This window comes from Sinohyriopsis cumingii, chromosome 12 (assembly GCF_028554795.1).
Source record: "Sinohyriopsis cumingii isolate HCF-2022 chromosome 12, ASM2855479v2, whole genome shotgun sequence".
NCBI classification, from domain to species: Eukaryota; Metazoa; Mollusca; class Bivalvia; order Unionida; family Unionidae; genus Sinohyriopsis; species Sinohyriopsis cumingii.
The window spans coordinates 93130207-93155166 of record NC_142972.1 but is presented as its reverse complement, the minus strand read 5'-3'; the positions used below and the strand labels follow the sequence as shown (position 1 = coordinate 93155166).

At 34.8% G+C, this 24960-nt stretch overlaps 1 pseudogene; it reads right to left on the bottom strand.

Annotated features, from left to right (window-relative positions):
* Window positions 1-19242: 19242 nt before the first annotated feature.
* Window positions 19243-21257, bottom strand: LOC149786994 (uncharacterized; annotated as a pseudogene).
* Window positions 21258-24960: the final 3703 nt, after the last annotated feature.

Genomic DNA, 24960 nt, shown 5'->3' with positions numbered 1-24960 from the left:
CGCAAACATAAAGTGGTCACTGTATAGAGGTACATGGAGGAATTTGTGAATTGAGAACATCCCTACGGAATTGTGGACTCCAAAGATCTTCCGATTCTGGTTGCGTCACCAGATGGTTTTGTAAATATAACTCACAATGTGGAAGGTATGTCCATATTAGTCACAGGATTAAATAATGCCACCACTCTCTGTGCCATATTCGAAGCTTAAACATAGACATTTGTGTCCCCAGAGGAAGAGTCGCTTCATGATGAAAACCATGACTGTAGTTTTTTCAAATTCAAGGATAACCATTTTGCACTGGTGCAAAGAAATGTTTTGTGTGTGTAGTCTATAACCTTCAAGTAATGGGCATCAAGTACACTGACTTTTATAGGAATGAAGCTGAAATGGTGAAAGAGCTTAATTTGTTTAAAAATCCCATTTAAAATTGGAGCTCCTTGAAAAACATTTGTATAAGACGTATTTGAAATGAACGATTATCATTGCATCTATAGCCAATATAATCCTTTTTATTTCCAGCATATCCTTTTCAAAACCATGACAGCAAGCAAATAATATAATATACAGATATATTGGATAAATAACATTTAATGCATGTTTTGAAACAAAACCAGTTCTAAAATTACAGCACATAAAACAAACGAAAGTTATTTCTGATGGCAATTTCGACTCCGTACTAGTCAAGGGATTTGTTAACAATTATGTTTGGACTAGACATACCATTCTTTAAAATACTTTTACTACTTATTTGCATGTCATTTAATACTATTCAGGCACACAGAAACACATATTCTACATAATAAAGAAATGTTAACTTCATAATTCAATCTATGAAGTGTTTTCTTTGTTTATGATCGAAGGTAACTACAAAGGTAATTAATGGACCAGTAGCGGTGGTGCCACCTAGGTAGTAACTTCCTACTATCTACCACTGGACAAAGGCTGACATGAGGACTTGGACGAAAACATTGCTTTACCTGAAATAGGTTGAGATCTGGAAAAATACAATTTAATAAGATTTCATTGATTTCTTTTCATATTTGAAGTACAGCAGTTATAACGATGTGCGACAAATAATAGTTTTAAAAAGGGCAATGTTGAGCACATGGAAACTGGAGTCAGATCTTGTGATTTTTTTGTATACAAAAGGTCACCAGCCCTGGGTAAGTGACTGAAAAATGTTTCTATGGGCACTGATACCCCTAATACAACTGAATTTGGCATCTCTAGACAGCCATCACATTTCAACCAACTGAAGTATATGCAAACGGAACTTGCAAATGTGTGTGTGTGTGTGTGTGTGTGTGTGTGTGTGTGTGTGATTCACATTTTCAATGTAGCTTTAACATTTTTGTAATATCGCTATGACGTATGCAGTGTGGCAGTTTATAGTGATGTATAGCAATGGGCCATCATGCCACAGACAATAGGATCATGTCCCACCCACTCATATTCTCCTGACACCAGGCCGACCAGTCCAAACACTAACCTCTTAACGCTGAACGAAAAGCGAGGCAGCTGTAATTACCATTTATATAAGTCTTTAGTACTGCTTGGGTTCAAACCCACTACCTCCAGCATCCGAGGCAGATAATCTAACCATTTAGGCCACTTGAGCAATCTCCATCATAAAACATAATTGAGAGTATGCATAGTCAGACTAGCAAGTATACTTTAAACTATGGAGAAGTGACAATACGGGAAGCCGAATGTGAAAGATATTCCTGAAAACTTCGCATCTAGTTACCCTGTCAGCCAATCAGGGAACATGCTACTCAACACTGTTTATTTTGTAAGAAAGAACCATAATACATCAATATCAGGGTGTACACCTTACATTGTATTATTGTGATTAAGTGTGAAAAAGTCCCACTACTTACAACTAAAACTGTACTGCCATTTTTCTGACATATGAGAAACCCTACAACTCCTGGCAGCAATGAAACATTCATTGATTACAATTTACTGAAAAATTATACATTTCAACCCATGATATTTAGGTGTAGGATAAAATCCCCACAAAGAAATGAAGAATATGATATAATCCCCACTGCCAGAACAAGTGTTTTAACGTTTTAAACCGTCAGAAATATTCTAGCCTATTTTATGATGGGATAGGGAAAAATAAGAAACCGGAAATATCAATATTTAATTTAATTATGGGACTTCATGTTAGTACAATAATACGGAGGCTCAGAATGTATGTACTTCACAAAATAATTGTCAGATACAGTACACTCAATTCATAGTCTATTTATATGCTAGGAATGCTCTATTTTCAATGGATATGGTATATTTAAAAAATGCAAATGTTAAAGAACAGCTGAAGGATTTAATGCAATGAATTAAAAGTGTGTGTAATGATGCTTATAAAAGTGAGGTGAAAAATACACTTGCGTGCAATAAGTCCTTATATCATTAGACATCTTAATCTCCTTATCTGTTATATTTACTATCTAACATATAACACGCACACAATATTTAATGTATCTACTCAATGTAGGCCCACACTAAGCTTCAGAATCAAATGATCGTTGACGACACAAAAAGGTGTGTATTTGCGTTGGTTAAAAAAAAGTTTCAAACGGGAAAAACTTATACTGGCGGAGGGATTTATGTCCTGTCTTTTATTTTTATGGGGTGAAAGGTGGGTGTTGTCCTGGGGGTATTTTATCTGTACCCGATATTATTTATAAGTAAACTACCCTAGCAACGATACGAGACACACCCCACCCCTGTAACGGTGTGGCATTTTGCACATCTCCAGCACCTAAAAAAACATGTAGATCAAATCAAACGCCAATCTTTAATCTTCAGTATGCACTTTATCAAAGAATGATGCAAGTCACTATGAGCAATTTTGACCCAGTTTGCAACAGGAGTTATTGACGGAATAAAGCAACAGTCACAGTCAGTCAAACGGTATGATCAACCAACCTCTTGAATACTTGAATATTCTTCCTACTTACTACACTGCTAGATCCACGTTACGTCTATGAATCTTTGCATTACATTTGCAGTAATGACAATGCGCTATCTGAAAGGCAACTGCAAACCCGCGAATATTTTTGAAACGGATTTTTTGTAAGATGACTAGGCCAATACATAAGAATGAGCATCACCATCGAAGGTATCGCATAGGAGATTAAACCTAGAAGTGGGCAAAATATCTGGCTAATAAGTGGGGATATGGTATTTCATTATTTATGCTAACGGTTCAATACGTAAAAGAGATGATGATCACACATATACTTCGAATCTATTTTAGTGATATAAACATACACGTTACCAACAAAGATATAAGTAGTATATATGATATCGCCGAAAGGTTGCACCGTGAATATATATATATATATAATTGCAATGTAAACATCTATAATTTCTTTTACATAAAGTTTATTTATAAATAAGTTTTAACCTTATTACTATCTCAATTATACACACACACACACACACACACACACACACACACACATATATATATATATATATATATATATATATATATATTGGATAATACAATTTTATTTTTTCACAGAAAAAGTAGAAAATCATGTCAGACGTTTGGGCGACACTAGTTATATCCTATAGGCGACCAGGGTCGCATAAAGCATTCTCGTATGTCGACCAAAGGTAGCATTTTGCCCAAATAAAAGGAGTAATATTTTATAAATAAGTGGATGTATTCAGAGTTTTAATGTTACTAATCATCTTGGTTATGCTCATCCATTCTCAGTTGTTAGTGGTTAAAGTGCGTCCATATACTATATTTGACAACAAATCGTCTGATATTTAGTGTATACGTGGCTGATGAAAAAATGAATGATGTGTTCCAACTTGGATTGATAATTTATTTAAGTCTGCAAGAACATAAGTTCAGGAATGGATAAGAGTTTGATATGAAGCAGAATAATTTTGCATTAACCAAACCAAACTCCGTGTGAAAGTATTCCATTGCTCTTCATAAGACATCCATCCATCAACAGCTGACTGTTGCCGTTCTTGAAAGCATATTTCTGATCCCGTTTTGATAAGAGTACGAATATAAACCCATATCACCAAGATCTTGCATTCAATAAAAGCAAAGTCCACTCAGATTGTTGTAGTTATTTTATATCTGATTGGGTTAACCAGTTACTACACTGTGGGACTAGTGTCTGATTTGACTTTTTCTGATATCCTAACATCTAGCTAATTTTTCCATTTCAATTTTAACAAGCAATGCAGATTTAGGGACCAACCATTTATACAGGTAGATGGCAGTTTTGTGGTTTTCTTTCATAAGCCTGCATTATTTTTTAAACACAGTCCCTTCCCCATCTCCGATGAGGAAAACGTATGTTGCTTAGTGGCAGTTTGAATATGAAATTGTATTTAGATTAAAACACAATATAGAAAATGGTTGGCAATGAATTGCATTAATTTTATTTTATATGTAAAATTACTAATACTTAGTTGTACTTTCTGGGAAATAGGGAGTAAATTGGTTATTAGCGGTTTTTTAGGTCGTGTACTGATGATAAACATAATAGCGTTATATATATCCCAGCTTTGTGAAGTAGTAAACAGTTAAGTTGCACAATCAGACAAGTTATATCTTGTCCACTTTTTCATCGTGTGTTTAAACCTTTAACATGGTTTCAATTTTTTACACTAATTGTTATTCTTATAACACTAAGAAAATATATCATTTCTGAAATCAGCAGATCTGTGTTACTTTTCAGTTTCCGTATGCCAGTTTGTGGGTCAGCCATTTAACGGGTGTTGTATGGTTAGAACTTTGCAGATTTTCTTATTAAAGCATTCTGGGAGCCTAACATTATTTCTGAATAAAATGACAACAATACATTTCCCCCTGCCTCTTTCCTGAAAAATAAACAGGTCATTTTCATAGTGCCATTTTGAGTAGGAGACAGTATTTAGATTAAAACTTCATGGTGAAAATGGCTGGCAGAGAAATGAATCACTTTTATGAGTATGTTGCATTCTAAATTACTGCAAAAGTTATTGTTTCGTTTTGTGGGAAAAAAATTGTTAAATGATTATAAGATTCTGTGCAGCTTGAATCATTCCTTTAAACTTTTTTATCAAATAACTGAACGTGTTACGACGATGGATGTTTCTTCTGTCTTTTGAAAGATGGGGATCAATCCATGGCATTTTATTTAGCAAACAAGAAATGTGATGCTGAAAAATTAAAGTGCAGAAATTAGCTTTAAGAGAAACAATAAATAATATAAAGATTTAAGATGCACAATGTGAAGAAAAAAAAACATGTTAGTAGTTTATCATGGGTCAGTATATGTTCTTGGGGTTCTCTTGGGTTTTTCCTCCATCAAATATTCTACCAACCATGTGTATACTAGTATGTGCTGAAATATGGCATTAAACCCATAATACCAACAATCACTACCAGTCATCGTCCGAGCGAGCGTATGAGAGAGGTCTGACCATTAACACAGTAATACTCATCTTATACTACTAGACAAAGCTTTAGACATGCATTTATCAAAATGTATTTTTCGGACACCCATGCTTTCAATATGTCTACATCAGCTAAATGAATGATCATATCAATATAGGGTTTTCATTAAAATACTTTGATATGATGCCTCGTTGGCCCTAAATAAAAATGTTTCCAATCTAACATGGGATTTTCACCAAATGACTTCTTATGATGTTTAGTTCATTCGTACTTAAAATAGCACCAGTTTTACATCCAATGTGGCTGTTACATCGGCCATCAACCGCTCTGGTGGTCTAAGTAGTTAGAGCATCAGCCATGGATGTGGGAGGTCGTGGGGTTTTATCCCTGGCCGGGTTATAACAAAGACTAATACAAATGGTACTAACAGCTGCCCCGGAGTAGGATATGATGTTAAATGCCTGAGGCATAATGCCTAAGTGTTAGATATCACTATAAACTGCCGCAATGCATACCTTGTTAGGATATGACTTACAAAACTTAAAAGCAACGTTAAAAATCAAAATCACCCGACCACCCATCACACATTGGCCATCTTGAAAATCTCGTTTCCACTTCATCTTTCCAATGGATATCCATATTGCCAATCAAATCCGATGATGATGTTTGATTCTAAATATGTGACAAAATGAAGTAATTTGCCTGGCAGTGTATAATGTGTAGTATGACTCTTGTTACAGTAGAATTTGTATTGAACGACCACCCCTTCTGACAACGAATAATGGTCTCTTAAGACAGGTGGTCTCTCATAGCAGTGGTCTCTCAAAACATGTTTTACTGTATTAATTTATAATCTGGGAAAATGAAGATGCCTACAAATGTATGTACGTTTATCTCCTTGAATGTGTTCTGTCAAAATGCAAACATTAAACGTAACAATTAAAGCTTCTGTAAGACTCACATTATAAAGACACGGAGTCAGTTTTGCTATGCTAGTGCTAAAATGCTGACAAGTCGGTTGACTATAGTGTGTTGCTTTAATGTCACTTTAAAGTTTACTGCAGTTAAGTTGTAGGTCAGATTGCAGCCACTGCATTGCAGATTCAGTCTCTTCCAGAATGGTTAATTGGTTCTGATACTAGTCTGATACCGGCCCATACGAAACAGTTGGTTGTTCTTAGCTCAGATTTGAGCACTTTGCAGATTAAATTAGTCATTCAGCGACTGATTCATTTTAACACAAACCTGTAACTTGGGAGTGGGATAATAATGTGCAGGGAAAACGAACTTAAGATATGATTCGTTATCACAGGAATGTACGATTCTGTATTATTGGCTTTTGTTGGTTTAGTCGATTTATTTGTATTGCAGTGCTATGAGGGGCTCAGTTGGATGACCTGATAATGTAGAGAAAATGTTGTCTTCAAGAGCTGTGAAATAATGCGTTCATGTAAAATGTATATATGAAATAACTATTACATCCATCTGCCTCAAACTGCTTTAGCTCAGGTGTTTAACATTGTTTCATGCCTTTCAACATTCTCTGTCCTAATGGTCTTTGTTTAATTGTGCTAACAAGGTTTTCATCAGAAAGTCAGAAAATATGTAATAACAACTTCTTACATATTAGTACAATAGTTTGCAAATCTAATCAGTGCATCTACTTATGCCTATGGTATAGTATTAAGCTTGACTTGGGTTAGTTTTTCTTACCGGGTTTTTTTGGGGGGTTCATCATCCACCAATTATGATTGCTGCAATGTATAGTCAATCTTGAGCTAAGAAATGGCATGAAGCCTAAAACAACAGCATTTCCTAAAACGCTATAGGAATACATAGCTAATTTTAATAAATATTTCACAATTCTTGTAATCACTATACTCTTAGCAGGAATCCTGGCAATAACGTGTACTTTTTATTAGAGCACAATGGGACTAGATTGGTACTGCATTCCAACAAACAAATTAATATTCAGCACTATACATGCAATATGAAAAGATAACAAATGTAGAAATAGAGCTGTTTTTCTTTAAGTTCAATGTTTCACAATATACCTTGAGCGCAGAGCTAAATTCTTTATCATGGCGTTTGACTTTAAGCCTGACATGACGGGTATAAGATAAATGAACTTTATTAACACAATTTCAGTATATAACCACATTCTAAGTTTGCTTAAACATATACGTACCATCGTTTGGGACAAACAACATAATATTAGTGATATCTTTCAAGGCATTCCTATATATGTCCGTAAACTGGGTTAAATTATATCAATATGTCAATACTTATTTGTGTTGCCATGGTTACAAGCCAAAACAGCTAAAAATCTACAGCAAGACCAGTGACATTGGAATCTGAGATGGTGCTAATATTAATAATTTAAAAAGAAATGATATTTAGTACTGTGTATTATATTTTATTTTCAGCCATAAGAGCATCAGTACAATGCCTGCTGGCGTATGCATCCTTACTATCACTGATGTCAGATAACAGAATTGCTTGAAGCAACTGCCATTCACGCATGATACGTTATCAGGTTCAAAATGCCCAAGCTTGAAATGGTATCCAGGTTGACTATACGATGTTTCTCGCAAATAAAAGTAATTATTTGAAAATACATTCACTGTGAGTGCAAATGATAATCTTTTCGCTAGCATGGGTTACAAACGTAGTAAAGCAAGTTATTGTTATGTACACTATTTACCCTGTACATATCAATGCCTGTTTGCATTATTTATGATTACATATGACAAGCAAATACAAGCCCGGGTGATTAATCAACACAACTGGCAGCGAGCAATTAACTCGTTGCTTAAACTTACTGACAGGACATCAAATACAACATTTATTTTATTACAAAGCAAGCCAAGCCCGGATTCTGACTATGGATTCATTTTAAGGTGCCAATTGGTTGAAAGCCCCTCTTCCACACATATAAATGTTGTCATTTTAAGAGTGGATAAAAAAGGACACGATGCGATAGCTGGGCGGCAAGTTCAAAGGACTTCGACTAGCTGCTGAGTGGTGGGACAATGTGCTGATATTTACAGCGACTGAGTTCAAAGGCAGAAAGACCAGGAGGTGTACACGTGGTCATTATTAAAGAACATCAAATGAACAAATTTAGCTTTCATTGTGTTCATTACTTAGTGTAGCAATATAAGTAGTGTGTATGACTTTGACATCAAGACACACTGGGACTTAGACAAAATGCCGTTTGCAGATTTGGATACGTATTCTTGGGTTAGACAGCAAGTTTACGAAGATTTTATGAGATTTAGAAGAGTGCTAAAGTTACTAGAACTGATAGTTTGAATGGAACATTAGCCAAGTATAAGAAAGTTTGTGATGCCTGGCTTAGTTTTTTAAATAAGTCCTTTCCTTGGATTGACAAAACTCAGTTTCACTCTAATGAACAGATAAAAGCAAAATATCAGTGATGCAAATAATTTGGAAAACTAAACTCAATGACGACAACTGGTTCTTCTCATCTGGACATTTAGTCACTTCAGGTATGCTGATGAGACTGCATCTTTTGCTGGTGGGACTCTTATTTTTAACAAAATATGAATATTGGACTCCTAGTTTTAAAATCCTAACGATAATTCTGGACTATGCACATATGTAAGTGCTGGACTTTATTCATGCAATTAATAACACTAAACCTTAACAATTATAATGTGTCTTTCAAAACTAAAAGATGCTGAGCATATATAAATATTTTCTTCATCCCTAGTTATTACATTCTATGTGAAGTCAAACTAGCTGTTCATGCCATAGTTTTTATATACAGTACATATAACTTGTAGTCACACATTATTTTGGAATTACCTAGAACATATAGCAGCAAGTTATTTTGGAACTCCCCAGAACATATAGCGACAAGTTATTTTGGAAATGCCCAGAACATTTAGCAAAAAGTAATTTTTGAAATACCCACGTCACTCTAGAATGGACAATAAAAGGCAGTGAATCTCTCTCTCTCTCTCTCTCTCTCTCTTTCAATCAGTATGTATGTTTGCATTATGAAGTGGACAAAAGGTAAGTGAAATATTTTCTTAAATTATTTGTGCTGATTGTTACGCAGATAGTTAAATTTTTGCATAGTTGTATAATTAATTTATGATAACACACAACAATAAATAATTCGTAACAAACGAAATAACTACTGAATTACTCTGCCGGAGTGAACTTAGCTTGACAGAGTTATCCCCTTTCGACAATACTGTAAAGTTGTAGTGTTATACCAATGATACAAGTCCCAGATTAATAAATTGACTAATGTGTCATGATACTTTACTCGATATAAAGATGTATTACATACAATGTGACTGGGGAAACATCCTTAATTATATACAATTACACGCGACAGTGGAACTTTCCCTACCGACGATATAAGCTTCAGCTTAATCAAACAATGAATATAATGACAAAACAATTAAATAACAAATTGATAATATGATCGTGATAATTACTGAATTACTCTGCCATAAATAGCTTAGCTTAACAGTTATCTCTGAACAATAATGGAAAGTTTAGTTTTTTTTGAAAATGCTGATCGGGTAATATTATCTGCGACATGTTTTACCAAATGCACTAAAATATCAAACTATTTGTCAGCTGCGTTCTTTGAGGGAAATATCATTTCCTCACTACTTTCTGTATTTACAAACTTAATATCTCTTGCAATTTTTGAATGTTTGCCAGTACTTCCAAATCGGCTGTTCTGGCTCTGTGGAACAATTCTTAAATTGCTCAAATTATTATCGATTTGATATGATCGATCACAAGACCGTCTTCCATTATCCCTCGGACACATTTGTAGACGAAACTATGACTGGAATAATGTTTATTCTCCTTAGTATTAATTTGGAGACAACCAGTATTAGTGACATTTCCAACTGATTTTTATGGCCGACAGTGTCTGGTTACACCATTACAAGATGCTTCGTAATTTTCGATGATAGGATGTTTGAAAAATTTGTATTGATCCATTTATATATGATATCGTTTATCTAAATAATAATTTGTCTAAATCATTACTTTGAAAATGTTTCCTGATAGTCTTTATTATCAGTGTTATTTTTCCTTTTAATATCTTTTGAGCTCTGTATTTTTTACCTCCATATTGCACCAATAACTGCGTGTTCCCACTAATTCCAATACCACACTGCAGACACTGGTTCGTCCTAGACTTCCATTACGAACGCTTTGTGAATGGTTTCCACATACTTCGATAACACAAGCTTTGTTGCAGTGAGTTCTATAGCCTATCATTAACCACCTGCATTTGATATTTGTTTGAATATATATATATATATATATATATATATATATATATATATATATATATATATATATATATATACATATATATATATATATATATATATATATATATACATATATGTATATATATATATACTTGTTTTAATTATAATATGAACGAATTGACAGAGATTAAAATTAAGCCATCTAAAGATAAATTTAATCTAGACGGAATATCCCCTGACTTATCGATGTGAACTCTAGTCGATCTGACGAATAATAATAATATTATTGACGCCAAGGAAGAATTTCGCAAAGATGGCACATCTTATGTGTGGTCAACATTTAAAATTATATGCAACACCAATGGTGTCGATGCTACGATGAACGACAAACGAGCAGCAACAATTATTAATTATCATGCCATGCGAAGATATTTTTCCATTGTAAAATTTACTGTATTAGCAGAAGAAACATAAATATTTGGATTATCAATGACAAACGTGACCCTGTCCATCATAATGAAAACGATATGCTATATTAAGTAAAAATTGCAAATAAGAAATGCCGACTGGTATTGACAAAACGTATTATGAAAGAACGTATCCTGTGACAGCGTTTGTTTATGGAATTTATCCGATAAATGATAAACCCAGCATTTAAAATCTGAAGCCAATGAAATTTTCAAAAATAAATTGTGTAGCCAAATGAGCAACGGAACATTTTACAAACGCGATATATGGAAATGTTTTAACGGATAAATGATGTAAAATAATAAATGAGTGGGGAGAAATCGTTAAAGGTACTGGAGCATCTGTCAGAGACGTCGCTGAATTAAGAAAGGAACTAAACTTGCCAATAACATTAAGAACAAGAACCGCAGAGATTTTGTACGAATCCAAATATAAATCAAAAGGAGCTTCGATTGAAATTATTGAACATAATGCGCATGCATGAACAAATGCAGTAATAATATCTCCATAAAATCGATTGGTCAAATTATATAAAGGATATATATTTGATTTTATTAACGAAATAAGTAATACCGATCCTGCATCTGTATGGTTATTTCAGAGTTCTGATGATGGAAATTATGGTCAGTTCGTATGACCTAATGGTGTTATTTATCGCACAGAATCTCTCCACGAAGAAATGAAAAATCTTGTGTTGAAATATAATGAAATGATGTGGAACAATTACTGAGTAATCGTTTTACAGTTCCGTCAGTCGCAGCTCATTTTGCAAGAGAGGAAAAATTTGAGGAAACCAACTCGGTTTAATTTTCTCACGGTAGATTATGGAATACTGAATAAGATTATAGAGATGTTATTTCAGTTGATATGGTTGCATGCTATCAGGGAAATTTCTTGGTATGGGAAAGTGTTCTAAGTATTTTGAGCGATTTGGTTATCCCACACATGAAATGACCAGAGTATTGCTAAACGGACCATTACTAGATTTTTACTTGACTGGATTCGCTTGTATCGAGTCATTTAAGTTTCCTAAAGGTCTCCATCCGATCTGTTATGTTTGGTTAGGTAGGTATTTTTCAGAACAAAGCTCGACACCAGCAGACTATTACGGTATATACTCGATGTAAAAATGCAATTATTGTTAACAGTAAGTGAAGCATTTAAATCATATCGTGCACATAAAGACGTTTGTTACCACAACAAAAGAAATAGTATGATGATGAAAATCCTGATATCACTAAGAAAATACAATCGCAAAACATCTTAGCAGCAAAATAATCGGTAAATTTAAACAAGGAGGATCATATGTCATAAACAACATTGTACAAGATTAATTATAGATGATGCTGAGTTAGATTTTATAACTGACGATACAACGAATAAAAATACGTTTTTAAGTCGAGAAATAGCTTTCTTGCCAAATGGAACTAATTTAGGTACAATTGAAAGTTATATGGATGGTGAGTAACTGCAATATACTCATTTAAGATCTTCAATGCTTGTGTATATTTCAATTAATGTATTATAGATGTTAAATAGATTTCATGACACAGCGGTTTGAGTTACTACGGATTCAATTTATATTATTTTTATATATTCAGGATTGCTAGAACAACTACATATCGGCACTTATGCATCATGGGGTGAATGTAGAATAAAAATATACCTAATTATTCTGAATCCGCTGATGTTTCGATTAAAGATATTTATTACAAAAATAATCAAATATTGAAATTGTCATCAGTGCCGTCAGTCTATGATCCTGTAGCCAGACATAAAACAGTTTACCTCAATGGGCTTGGAGATTGTGGCAAAACAAATCGCATGATCGAATTATTTCGAAATTTTGATATGGTCATTTTAACCCCTACACACAGACTCGCAAGAGAAATGAGAGAAAGAAATACTAAATCATGCACTTATCATAACAAAAACTTTCGATGGAAGGGATATAAATGGACCCCTAAACAAATGGAAGAGAAATATATTCCAAGGATTATTGTTTTGGGATGAAGATTAGAGATGTTACAATGTCTTTAAATTTTTTAATGAAAATGCAAACTAATTAAATGAAGATGGCGATGACATTATTAATTGTATAACTGATACTGATGAAGCACCCCCCATAGATGAATTAGATGGCTTTATTATTAATTTATTTGTGTATGATGATGTTATGATTGACAAACAAACAAATCCAGCAAGAATATTTTCTAGTCAGGCATACAAATACAGATGTGATTTATGTTACTCACCAATATACACAAATACCAGAAGTGATCAAAGATAACCGTAATATTTTAGTTGTGCTGAATGAAGCTGATACACATACGCTACGAAATATTCACCAGACTTGATGTAGCATAGACATGGATATATTTAAATTTAGAAACTTCTTTACGCGAGCACAGTCGACCCCACATGGATTTATAACAATAAATTTACATGATCCCTGATCAAGATATCGTGTTGGTCTTGACAAAATATTTGGATGAGACTGAAAATTATAGCAGCAGAGGCGCGACCGCATTTAAACAACCGGTGGGTAAGCAAAAACAAAGATACACATTTAGAAAAACACTAACGGCAAAAATAAAGTAAACCAAAAATTATCCCACCCCACCCCAAGACTCTAGGAGAGAAATTCTCGGCAATGTTAGAGACTTTGTTTTAGCGTTAGTGACCTTATTTGTTAATATGTTTTGTATGAGGTTTTATTTTTCAAAAATGACGTTTAGCAAAAGGTATGTTCGCATCCTCTGCTTCTCAGAGTAAGTGTTAACCTCACTAACAAGTAATTTATTTATTTATGAGTTTCTCCTTTGGCTAGATCATCCATCTCAAACGAGGGAGGCTACAGGCTTGATCCCTCAGCTAAGTGATACCAAAGAATTATAAAAACGTATACTACCATATATATTCGCTTATAAACCCATTCGTGTATAAGACGACCCCCAAACTGAACGGGCATAAACACTAAAGCGTGCATGACCCGCAAATAAGCCTAGCTATAATTCTGAGACATCTCAAGATGCACGCTGTAAGTTCTAAATGCATTTATTTAGGCAAACTTATATTTAAAAAAGTTACATGTATACTTATCTAGAGGTTGGTGTACATAATTATTAAAAATAGCATAAACTTGTTTGAAAAGTAATTTATTTAATTTTATGTTTACTTATTGTTTCTGCCTAATTTAGATTTGTGCATAATTTGATCGAACGATGACAGGAATTTAGCAATCGCGAGTTGATGTAATACTACCTCTCCCTTTTGACTTGGCTATTGTATGTTTATCCATTGGACAATTTATATCACTGCACTGGTAATTAGGTTTTTACTTTGCTCTGAAATTGTAAATACCTTACTCATTAAAAGGTAATCTCAGCATGACAACACAATGAACAAACAATACGGTTTTATTCAATGCCCCCAATTAGGCTACTGAACGTATTTACATTATGGCACCACCACGTGTACATTGTACGTTCAATTACACGCTGAATTAAGTACATCCCTTGGAGTCGAATCATGGGCACCACTGCGCTAAACTTTAATGATATCTCCAAAATACAATAATACAGTTTTAGAAATAATGCTTCGAAAAGTATGCTCATACCGTAAAAGCTGAGTTGCAGTTTGCTTTGATGTAAGCAACCTTATACCACACCCATCAGCTTTCACGCCGGGAAGGAAAAAACCTCTCAACTTTTGGGGTCGCTCCACACTACCTTTCGATTTCATAGTATCTTCCAATTTTTGCAAGAGAACTCCTGATTATTACATTATGTCTTTGATTTTCATTTCTTCTAAACAAGTAAAGTCCTACATGTTCTGTTGTATCACCTATGAATTATTGATGTGACAAAATACTTACTTTGCTATAAAGAATTCGCTTCTTCATTAAATAGAATGTTAAGTTAAAACATTATTCACATAAATTATTGAATTTGTTACCTCTACTATAATACATATTTTTTAAAATCCAGAACAAAAAATAAATCACATCAAATAAAATGATCCACAATTAATTTCAATCCCGTGAAGCACGTGGCGTTTTGATAACATATATACCAATGTTAATTACCATTGCAAAATTAAGAGGAGGATTGAAAATACATATCAAGCAGCAAATGTGTCCTCAAAATATCAATTCAGAATACATATTTTATAACAAACAATACTAAATGCTTTATGATTTGACAATAAACGAATAAGGTTGGATATGCAACAAGGGGAAATTAGTTGCCACATGTATGGTACCATGAGGTTGGCTATTTTGGTACCTTAAGTTCAACGAAATTGGGAATTCTTTATTTGCCAATCAAGTGCTGGTGCTTTCGTAGCACACAATAGTGTAGAACGTGTTTTCCTTAAATTACTATGAAGGGTCAGTCATTTTCGCAAAAACAGTTGTATGGATAAGGATTAAATTTTAATTAGTCATGCTGGTTTTCTTGCTTGTTTATTTAAGACTAATCTTTACCTATTGTGCAGAGTGAACACAGCTGACCAGAATATGAAAATAGGGTATGTCACAGGGAGAACGGGAGAGCATTTTTGCAAATTGCACGCATATTAGATCAGGAAGATCAATCAATATTTTGTGAAAACAATGTTTTAATGAAAAACCTCCCGATTTCAGGTACCCAATCTCTATTTTTTTATTCAGTCTCCCTACTTGGCTTCTGAAACGTTCATAGTATGCATTACACAACCGTTTTACAAAAGTACGGTAATCGTGCTAATATTATGGAATAAAAGGCAATGTACTAGTATAGTTACCAGTCAAAATTCCCTTTTATAACACGCCAATTTCAGGATATTAATGATTAACTGCCCGGTACTGCTGTCGCAAAATGAAAGACAAATTTACCGACTATCAACATAGGAGATACCGAAACATCAAGTTTTCCATTTTGTGGAAAGTTGTGATGTTTGTTCAGCTAAAACAAGAAGCTAAAATTGATTTATGTTCATCTTTGTTGATCTATATGAGAAATGTAGCCTTTATTATTGCCACTCTTCATGAACATGTAAATTATGATGGTTATGTGCCAATTAAATGTGCTTACCTTTTTAGAAATATTACCTCAATTTGTAGGATCGCTTATATCATTGAACATGAGTAACTCGTGAGCGCATGATTCAACGTAAATGAAACACCCGTTAAGAACTAGCTGAAATGTTATCTGGAAGAATGTAATTTGGTCGAAACAATGAATAAAATAAAATCTGCATCTAACATGTTTGGGAATAAGTAAGGATTTAAGTGACGCTATGCACGCTTTACACTGTGTAAGTACTGTACATGATAGTTCAACATGGTCTCCCCGGTAAACTCAAATGGCCCGCAAATTATGAAGTCTATATTTACCTTTATTTAATTTCGTGTTGTAGAAATCAGAAAATATTCACATGCAAATTAACAACAAAATCAGTCATAGTACTTTATAATAGTTTAATAATTGTCGGATCGCTTTCTTACATGTCTATGTCTTAAGACACGGAAAAATTATCGTTTCGTGTCTCAAGATTTACAGCAATTAAATTAGTCAACAAAAAGACCTAAAACTGTCAAGTTTAGACATTGGCCCACGGATAAGCCGACCCCTTTCTTCCAGGCCTTTATTTTTTCCCAAATTATTCGGCTTATACACGAGTATATATGGTAACAGTTGCCTTACTAGGCGCTCAGCATTAAAAGGTTGGTGTTAGGACTGGTTGGCCTGGCATCAGGCTAATGTGACTGGGTTGAACATTATGTTATACATCTGCGGCATGATGCCCCAGTGCTATGCATCACTATAAACTGCCCCGCTGCAGACATTGTATTGATATGTATGACTGAAAAATTGTTAAAGCTGCGTTAAAAATCCTAATGACACACACAACAATTGTTGAGTTTTTTTAATCCTTATGTGCATTTTTGCATTGGTCATTCCACCACAATGATTTGAATTAATGATTGTTGTACGGTTTAATGCCATTTTTCAGCACAAGATAAGCAATACATGGGAGACAGTATAAATGGCAGAGGAAGAACCCAGGACAACCCCGGAAGGAACCACTGACCCTCGAGAACCTACTGGCAAGCTTTCTCACATACCAACATTGCCGAGCCCAAGACTCGAACCCACACAGACAAAGGTGAGACGGCAGTGATATGTAATGGTGAGCACTTTCGAACACTCAGCCACTCGGGGCCCCTTGTTGAAGCTATGTTCAAAATCCAAATCACATACACAACAGTTACTTCCTTATTTGTATAAATCAACCAATTTGCATATCTCAAATCTTTACCACTTTCTTTTGATGTGGTAAATCAATACTTTTTTGTGAAGTTATAAATTTTAAATGGTTTACATTTTATTAATTACACAAACTCCGTAACTTACGCAAGATGCTTAATTTCCCTTGTCTCTGAGCATTATCACAAACTTGACATGGTCAACTGAATATATTAACTAAATAATTTCATTAGCCAGCATAATGTATTATATGTTATAAGGCACAATATTATCCTAGTAATTGTGTACATTATCATCACCAATTAAATGATTAAATTCAATTTAAAATTATATCAACATTATTAAATGTTACAAGTGATTAGTTCAAAACTTTAGTAACACCAATTAAATGATTAAATTCAATTTAAAATAATATTTCATTATTAAATGTTACAAGTGATTAGTTCAAAACTTTAGTAACATAATACTAGTTGATAGTTTACTTGTATGTCCACATCCTTGTCTTCATAAATTCAGTTCCGTATTATACGTTTTCAATGTTATATCTTTGCATTTCAGTAGTTCTATCCATTTCAATTCAAGTCAGTGTTACATTAACACATTTCAATACTGATATCCATCCTAGCATTTCATCTTTTCACATCAATGTCTTAAATGGATGAAATCTTTAGAAAACTCAACAGTTCTAGTACAAAAAATACTGACTGCTTTTCTGTAATTTTACATCATTTTCATAGCTGAATTTTTCAATGCAGGATTATATGTTTTGTTTTACAAATGTTTATGGTTTCACTGATGTATGTGCATGTGTTCCAGGCTTGATACTTTGAAATTTAAAATAACTTAATTATTTAGTGTCAAGCCAGACTCTTCATATCATGTATATACTGTATATATTGTATATAACATATAGAAGGCCTCAAGGTTGACTAATTCTGTAACTAACTGAGTTACCTACTCTAAATAAAGTCTTTATTATTATTATTATTATTATTACTATTATTATTATCTTAATTCAATTTAGTATTATGTTTATTTGTTTTTTTGGGGGGTTCTAATGACATTTGTCAGCACATGATAGGCTACAAATGGCAGCCAGTATATCTGCTGTAAGAACCCAGAAAAATCCTGCAAGGAACCACCTACTCATGGGAAGCTGCTGGCATGCTTTCTAGTATACCCATGCTGGTAGAGCCGGTGACTCGGGCCCACACAAACAAAAGTGAGATATCTGTGATCAGTAAATGCAATTGCATTTGACCACTGGGCTTATATGGTGTTTATTTTAGCCATGACCTTTCGTGACATTATTATATACCATCTCATCAATAAATACAGTAATAAACTACTGGCCATCATATAATGACTGGATTATGACCGTATGTGAGATTTGTATATACGGACCTGTCACATAGTGATAATATTTTGGCCATTGTATAAAGACTTGACCATGACCTTATATGAGATTATAGCCCAGTCAATATAGTAATATTTAAGTTTTGCATATCAAAAATGTCTTGCTGGGGATTATTCACTGAAAGAGCTACACATGCCACAAATATGTAGAAAAACAGATCACTATATTCAATTATAAGTTAAGACATGTATACTGCAAACTGTATAATTATGAAAAAAATTAAAGCTTTTTTGGAAATATGGATACAATTATTACTAGAGTAAGTTTCTTATTTCACTAATTAGTTGCTGGTGAGTGCTTGCTGAAACGTCACATAAAAGGACAGAAAGGCATAATAAGCCATATATTCTGTCACTTCTACGATACATACATCAATGTATTATTGGTTTCATACAATTCAGTATTCTACTTGGTGCAAAAAATACAGATTTTAAATCCTAAATAATGTGTTACTATAATTGACTCGTTGTTAGTAACACAGCAAATTGCCGTTGGATATGGGTCAACGCTTGAAAAAAAATCAAGTACACATCCTTCAGGGGACAACATATGAATGTTACCAGAATTCGTTCCTAAAACAAAAATGCTTCCAGCTTTGGATACAGCAACTCCTGATGGCCCTTGAAGATCACCTGATCTGTATACAAATAGGACTTTACCACTTATGTCGAAGCCATGAAGTGAATCGCTGGTTGGCACAGTGACATACACTTTTGTCTTCGACTCATTTACTGCAATGTAACAGTTCCCATGACCAGATTCAAACTGGTGAAAAAACTTTTCTTCTCCCTTTCTGCTGATTAATCCCCAGAAACAGGTCTTTAAATCAGAATCCCCTGTTATGGCAATATGTCCATTCCCAGCAGCACACACACCAGTACAGATATGTCTGGTACATATTGTTCTTACTGGACTAACTATATTATTCCTCACTGACAGTATTTGGATATCCTTGCCCCCGGTAGTTACGGCTACTTCCTCCTCATCTGCCACACATATGCCAAAACATTTACCTTTCACTGAGTAACTTGTAATGATGTTATAAGATGCATTTAGTACGATGCACTTTCCTGCAAAATGCTCAGCCAGTATCAGCCGATCTCCTGGGAGACTTGCGACACCAGTAATCCATGCAACGTCCTCACCAACTTTTATGTTTTGATGATGCGCCTCTGGCACAAAAACTTTTTTTCTTCATTTGTTTGTCACAAGTTTTCCATTATCAGATGAAAGCACTGACAAAATTGACTCCACATGAGAAGAAAGCTTCATTTGTACAGAGGTTGAATCAATCATTTCATACTTTAATCTGATCTGGTTGTAGTACGTCCCCAACTGTGACCTCATTCTTTCAGCAGTAAGAAACTTCTGTACATCTGTTCCGAATTTGTTAACTGTTTCTAAGTTAATGCAAGAATTTTTGACAGCTTGAATAAGTGACAAACATCGATGGTTTTCTTCCTTTTTCACAGTCATCTCTTCACTGTATATTCTGTGACCCTCAATCTTTACTCTGTTTTCTAGATCATCTAAAGCTGCATTAATTTTCCGTCGCACCTCTCTGATTTGATTGCTAAACCCACGTACTTCGGATTCAAGTTCACGTATACTTGATTCATTCATGTCTATAAACTGTTTTAGGTGTCTCTCAACAGTCATCATTTTTTCAATAGTTCCATTCGAATCAACTTCTTGCAGTAAATGGGGAAGCTCCGTCCTCAAATCAACGACTTTGGAGCATGTTTTATGGCAAAGAAATGAGCACGACCCACAACAGGCAACCTTGTGATCACTACAGTAGAATTTTATTTCTTCGTCATCATGTTCTGGACATGTGACCCTTTGCGCATATCTGATTACGTTCTGAAGATTACCTGACAATTTCTCCATAGCAAGAGTATTGTGGTTCTTTAACAGCTTCTGCTTTCTGTGAAGCTTTATGCAGTTTCCACACAGTGACTCTTTGCATACCACACAGTATCCTTCAGCCGTGACTGACACACCCTCCGAGTTGCAAGCTTCACAGATACAATCTAGTTTCGATTTCGATGTAGAAATCGTTTGCAAGACCATGTTAAGTGGAAACAGAGAGGCCCATTCTTCAACAGTTTTATACGACTTCGACGAACTTGCTGGTTGCCTGCATACAGGACAATCGATTTCTGTCAATTCCGGTTGTTTTGTTAACTCGGTGATTATGTAGGACTTCAAACAGCTCTGGCAAAAGCAGTGTGCGCACGGTAATTCCCTTGGCAATTTAAAGACATCTAAACAAATTGGACAGTTTGGTCCGTCTGCTTTGTCACTTTTAGCTGTTGCCATTTTCAATAGTGAAGCAGCAAATGATCTTGCACACAAACTTATATTCTGGTCTTACACGCCTTACCTGTCAGGACGTGGGAATATAAACGCCAGTGCTGTTGCTGTTGGGCTACAACTTGGAATAACGCAGCAATTCGGAATCCTGAGTTGGTGCGCTCTTTCTTGAGAAATTGCGTGTCAGTGCGAAGTGATATAATCATTAGTGTTAACAATGGAGGATATTGATAGGGATACTTTTTAAAAAATCTTTCTGCAAGGAAAAATACGTGAATAATAACATCACAAATAAACCCGTGACAAGGCCTTTTGTCCTTCATGTATTTGATCTGCTGGATGGTAGACTTCAAGATGTAGGTTTCTGCAACAATTCGTCTGCAAAGTAAGCGAAATTAAAGGATAAAGTAAGTAGTTTATTTCTTACTTTCATAACAGTTTCAACAGAAATTTAAGATAGTTTGTGACATTAATTCTTGAACAATTTCATCAAAGTACATCTAGCATAAATTGTATTTATGACTATTGATATGACTTTTGAATATTTCTTATTCACAACAGCAATGATTAAAACTTTGAACCATTCTGGAGGATTTGGTAAAATTATTAATATCTGATTTAATTTTGATAAAGAAAGTGATTTTATCGCAATAATTTTTCCATAGGAGGTAAGAACTCGCTTTGACCACTGAGTTTTGATGTCATTTAATTTACTATCATGATTAAAATTTACTATCTTGATTAAGATTTATCATGAGACGTAAGTCTATAGAGAAGATGATGTCTAATATTGTGAAACTATCATCTACTCAGCATAAATTATACTCTATATACAAATGGCTGTTGCTGTTTTTCAAGCTTGGTGTCCATATTATTCTTGCTTTCTCTATGTTTACATTAAGGCCTGACGTCTTTGCATATGTAGTGAAGTGGGGCACTAGAACGTCAATGGGACTTAGCATTAAAAACACCCCCTGGGCAAATATAGCGTCAAGGGAAATTTAACATGGAGAAAAATGGTGGGCAAATATAGCGTCAAGGGAATTGAACATGGAGAAGAATCGTGGGTAACTCTAGCGTCAAGGGGAATTGAACATGGAGAAAAATCGTGGGCAACTCTAGCGTCAAGGGGAATTGAACATGGGATTTTTTTTTTTTAAATTGTTTTTAAAATTTAAAAAAGGGGTAGGCAATTGAAAAGTCATTCTCTTTTCGAGAAATATGGGTGGCCCTGAAAAAGGCCTTTGGTTTTTCTTCTTCTACTTCTGCTTCTAATTTCTTCTTTTTCTCCACCAACTTCTTATTTTCTCTCCTACACTCTTTCTCTTCTTTTTTTCTCCTCCTCTTCTTTCTTCTCCTCCTCTTCTTTCTTCCTCTTCTCATTTTCTTCTTCTTTTTCAATTTTTCGTTCCATTTTCGTATTCTTATCCTTTCCTCTTCATCCTCCTTCTCCTCCTTTATCTCTTTCATGACACCACTTATTACGTCCTTTACTTTTCTTAAGTTATTAATTTCCATCTTTACACGATGGGGACTATAGGAATAGTGGTCTTCATTGAGTCTCACTAACATCTGCTCCATCATTCCTAAATTGTCTAAAACGTCTTGTAATTTTTGCATTTTGCCAAGTTGGTTCGAAGCCGTCTTCTTTGTAGAATGGTTTGAACGACGAATACTGTGGGTTCTTATACGAAAAGCGCGGACGTGAAGGAAAACATCCCCTAAAAAACATAAAACTGATCTTACCTAGATCATGACCAAAAAACAACGCGCGGACGTGAAGGAAAACATCCCCACTTTCCTTATTTCATATAATAAAACCCAAACTATGCTCTCCACATACGCTAAGAAACCCGTAATCTACTATTCACACAAACATACCTGAGCTCTTACAAACACTAACACACAAACACATACCCTCACACTAAAAAGAGTCAGTGTTTATATTCACACTACTCTACCTACACACATTGGCAAATTGATGGTTATTTCTTTTCTAGAGTATTGGGTAGCCCTGAAAAGGGCTGTTGGTTTTTTTTTGAACTCCAGATGCACCTATCTAATGATGGCACCTTCCTGGCCTGGCGCCACACACGCATCTTCTTCCCCAGTCTCCTTTCACCTTTCTTCTTGGGAGTGCAGAGGCGGGATATGTGGCTTCAGAATCCCAATTTTCTGTCTCTGGGATTCTGAAATTTCCTCTCTCCTCTTCTTTGTTTCTTCTCTCCTCCTCCTCTTTTCTTCTTCTTTCCTCCTCCTCCCCTTTCATTCTTGCTTCTTCGACAATGGCCTCCGCGGCCAGTTCATTTAGTATGCGCCTGGCATATTCCAGGTGCATCTGGAGTTCTAGCAGTTTCACAATTCTGGTGTTCATTCTTCTGGTGGTGTTGATCAATCAACAAGGGTAGCTAGACTGCCGAGCGAGTTTCAATTTATACTGAAAGCGCGGACGTGATGGAAAACATCCCCCTAAAAACATAAAATTGATCTTACCTAGATCATGACCAAAAAACAACGCGCGGACCTAAAAGAAACACTCACTCACTTTTTATGCTACCCATTACTATTGTAAAAAATTTTCATTAATCACTTCAATAGACTATTCAAATACGCAAAGAAATCCAATCTAACCCCAAATCTACACCTCAAACACCAAAAAAAAGACATCATTTTAATCTACTATCCACACCAACGTACGTGAGCACTTACAAACACACAATCTTATACACAAACACATACCCTCACACTATTTAAAAAAAAGAGTTAGTGTTTATATTCACACTACTCTACCTACGCACACACACACATTGGCAAATTGATGGTTATTTCTTTTCTAGAGTATTGGGCAGCCCTGAAAAGGGCTTTTTTTTTGTTTTGTTTTTTTTTTTGTTTGCTATGGCAATCTTTTTTAGTTTCTAAGAATGCGATGTCCTCTGAGGATAGACTTTCTGGCGATAGGTCTGCTTCTTCGGAAAGAGAAGAAAAACTCTTTGGTGTCGATACGACAATCGACAAAGCCTCTGTCAGCTTCAGGTTGCTGCTGCTGCTGCTGTTGTTGTTGTTGTTGCTGCTGCTGTTGCTGCTGCTGTCTTTGAAGTCTGTACTTCTCTGTCCATTCTTCTTTCTCCCTGTTCACTTCTTCTCTGAAGAGCTCTTCTATCAGGTCTTCAGTGACTTTTAACATTCTCACGTTCTCTATCTCTTCTGGCTTCGGTATCAGACCGTGTCTGACCCTATGCAAATTCACGTAGGCTTCGTTTAGCTTAGCTAGTTTGGAGCACATCTTCGTAGGAGGATGAGTCGACAATGGATGGTTAGATTGGAAACAACCCGGTTCTTAAAGTCAAAGCGCGGACGTGAAGGAAAACATCCCCCACACGGTTTTCGAGTCGCAACGTTCAATGAGTGTCATCAGAGGGATAGTAAGAAGTTAAGAGCATGAATCCAACATTCTTATAGTCAAACAAAAGACAAAGGCATTTTTTTCAAAACACAACATTTTTTATTCAAAAATCTCTTAACACTAACCAACAACAACTCTAACATATTTTAAATAATAATCGAACATTATAACATCAAACATTTTTTCTTCAAATCACAAACATTTTTTTCAATTCATACTCTACTTTAAACAGGGCTGACAACGTTGTGAATGAAATTGTGATTTCCACTGTTGGAAGTCATTAGGCCATTGATGGACACTACGTTTCCTAGCTTGAGACAAAAGATAAGCATACTGGTCACAAAACAATCGATCTACTTTCACATCATTTCTAGAAGAAAAACGAGGATCAAAATGAGTCACTA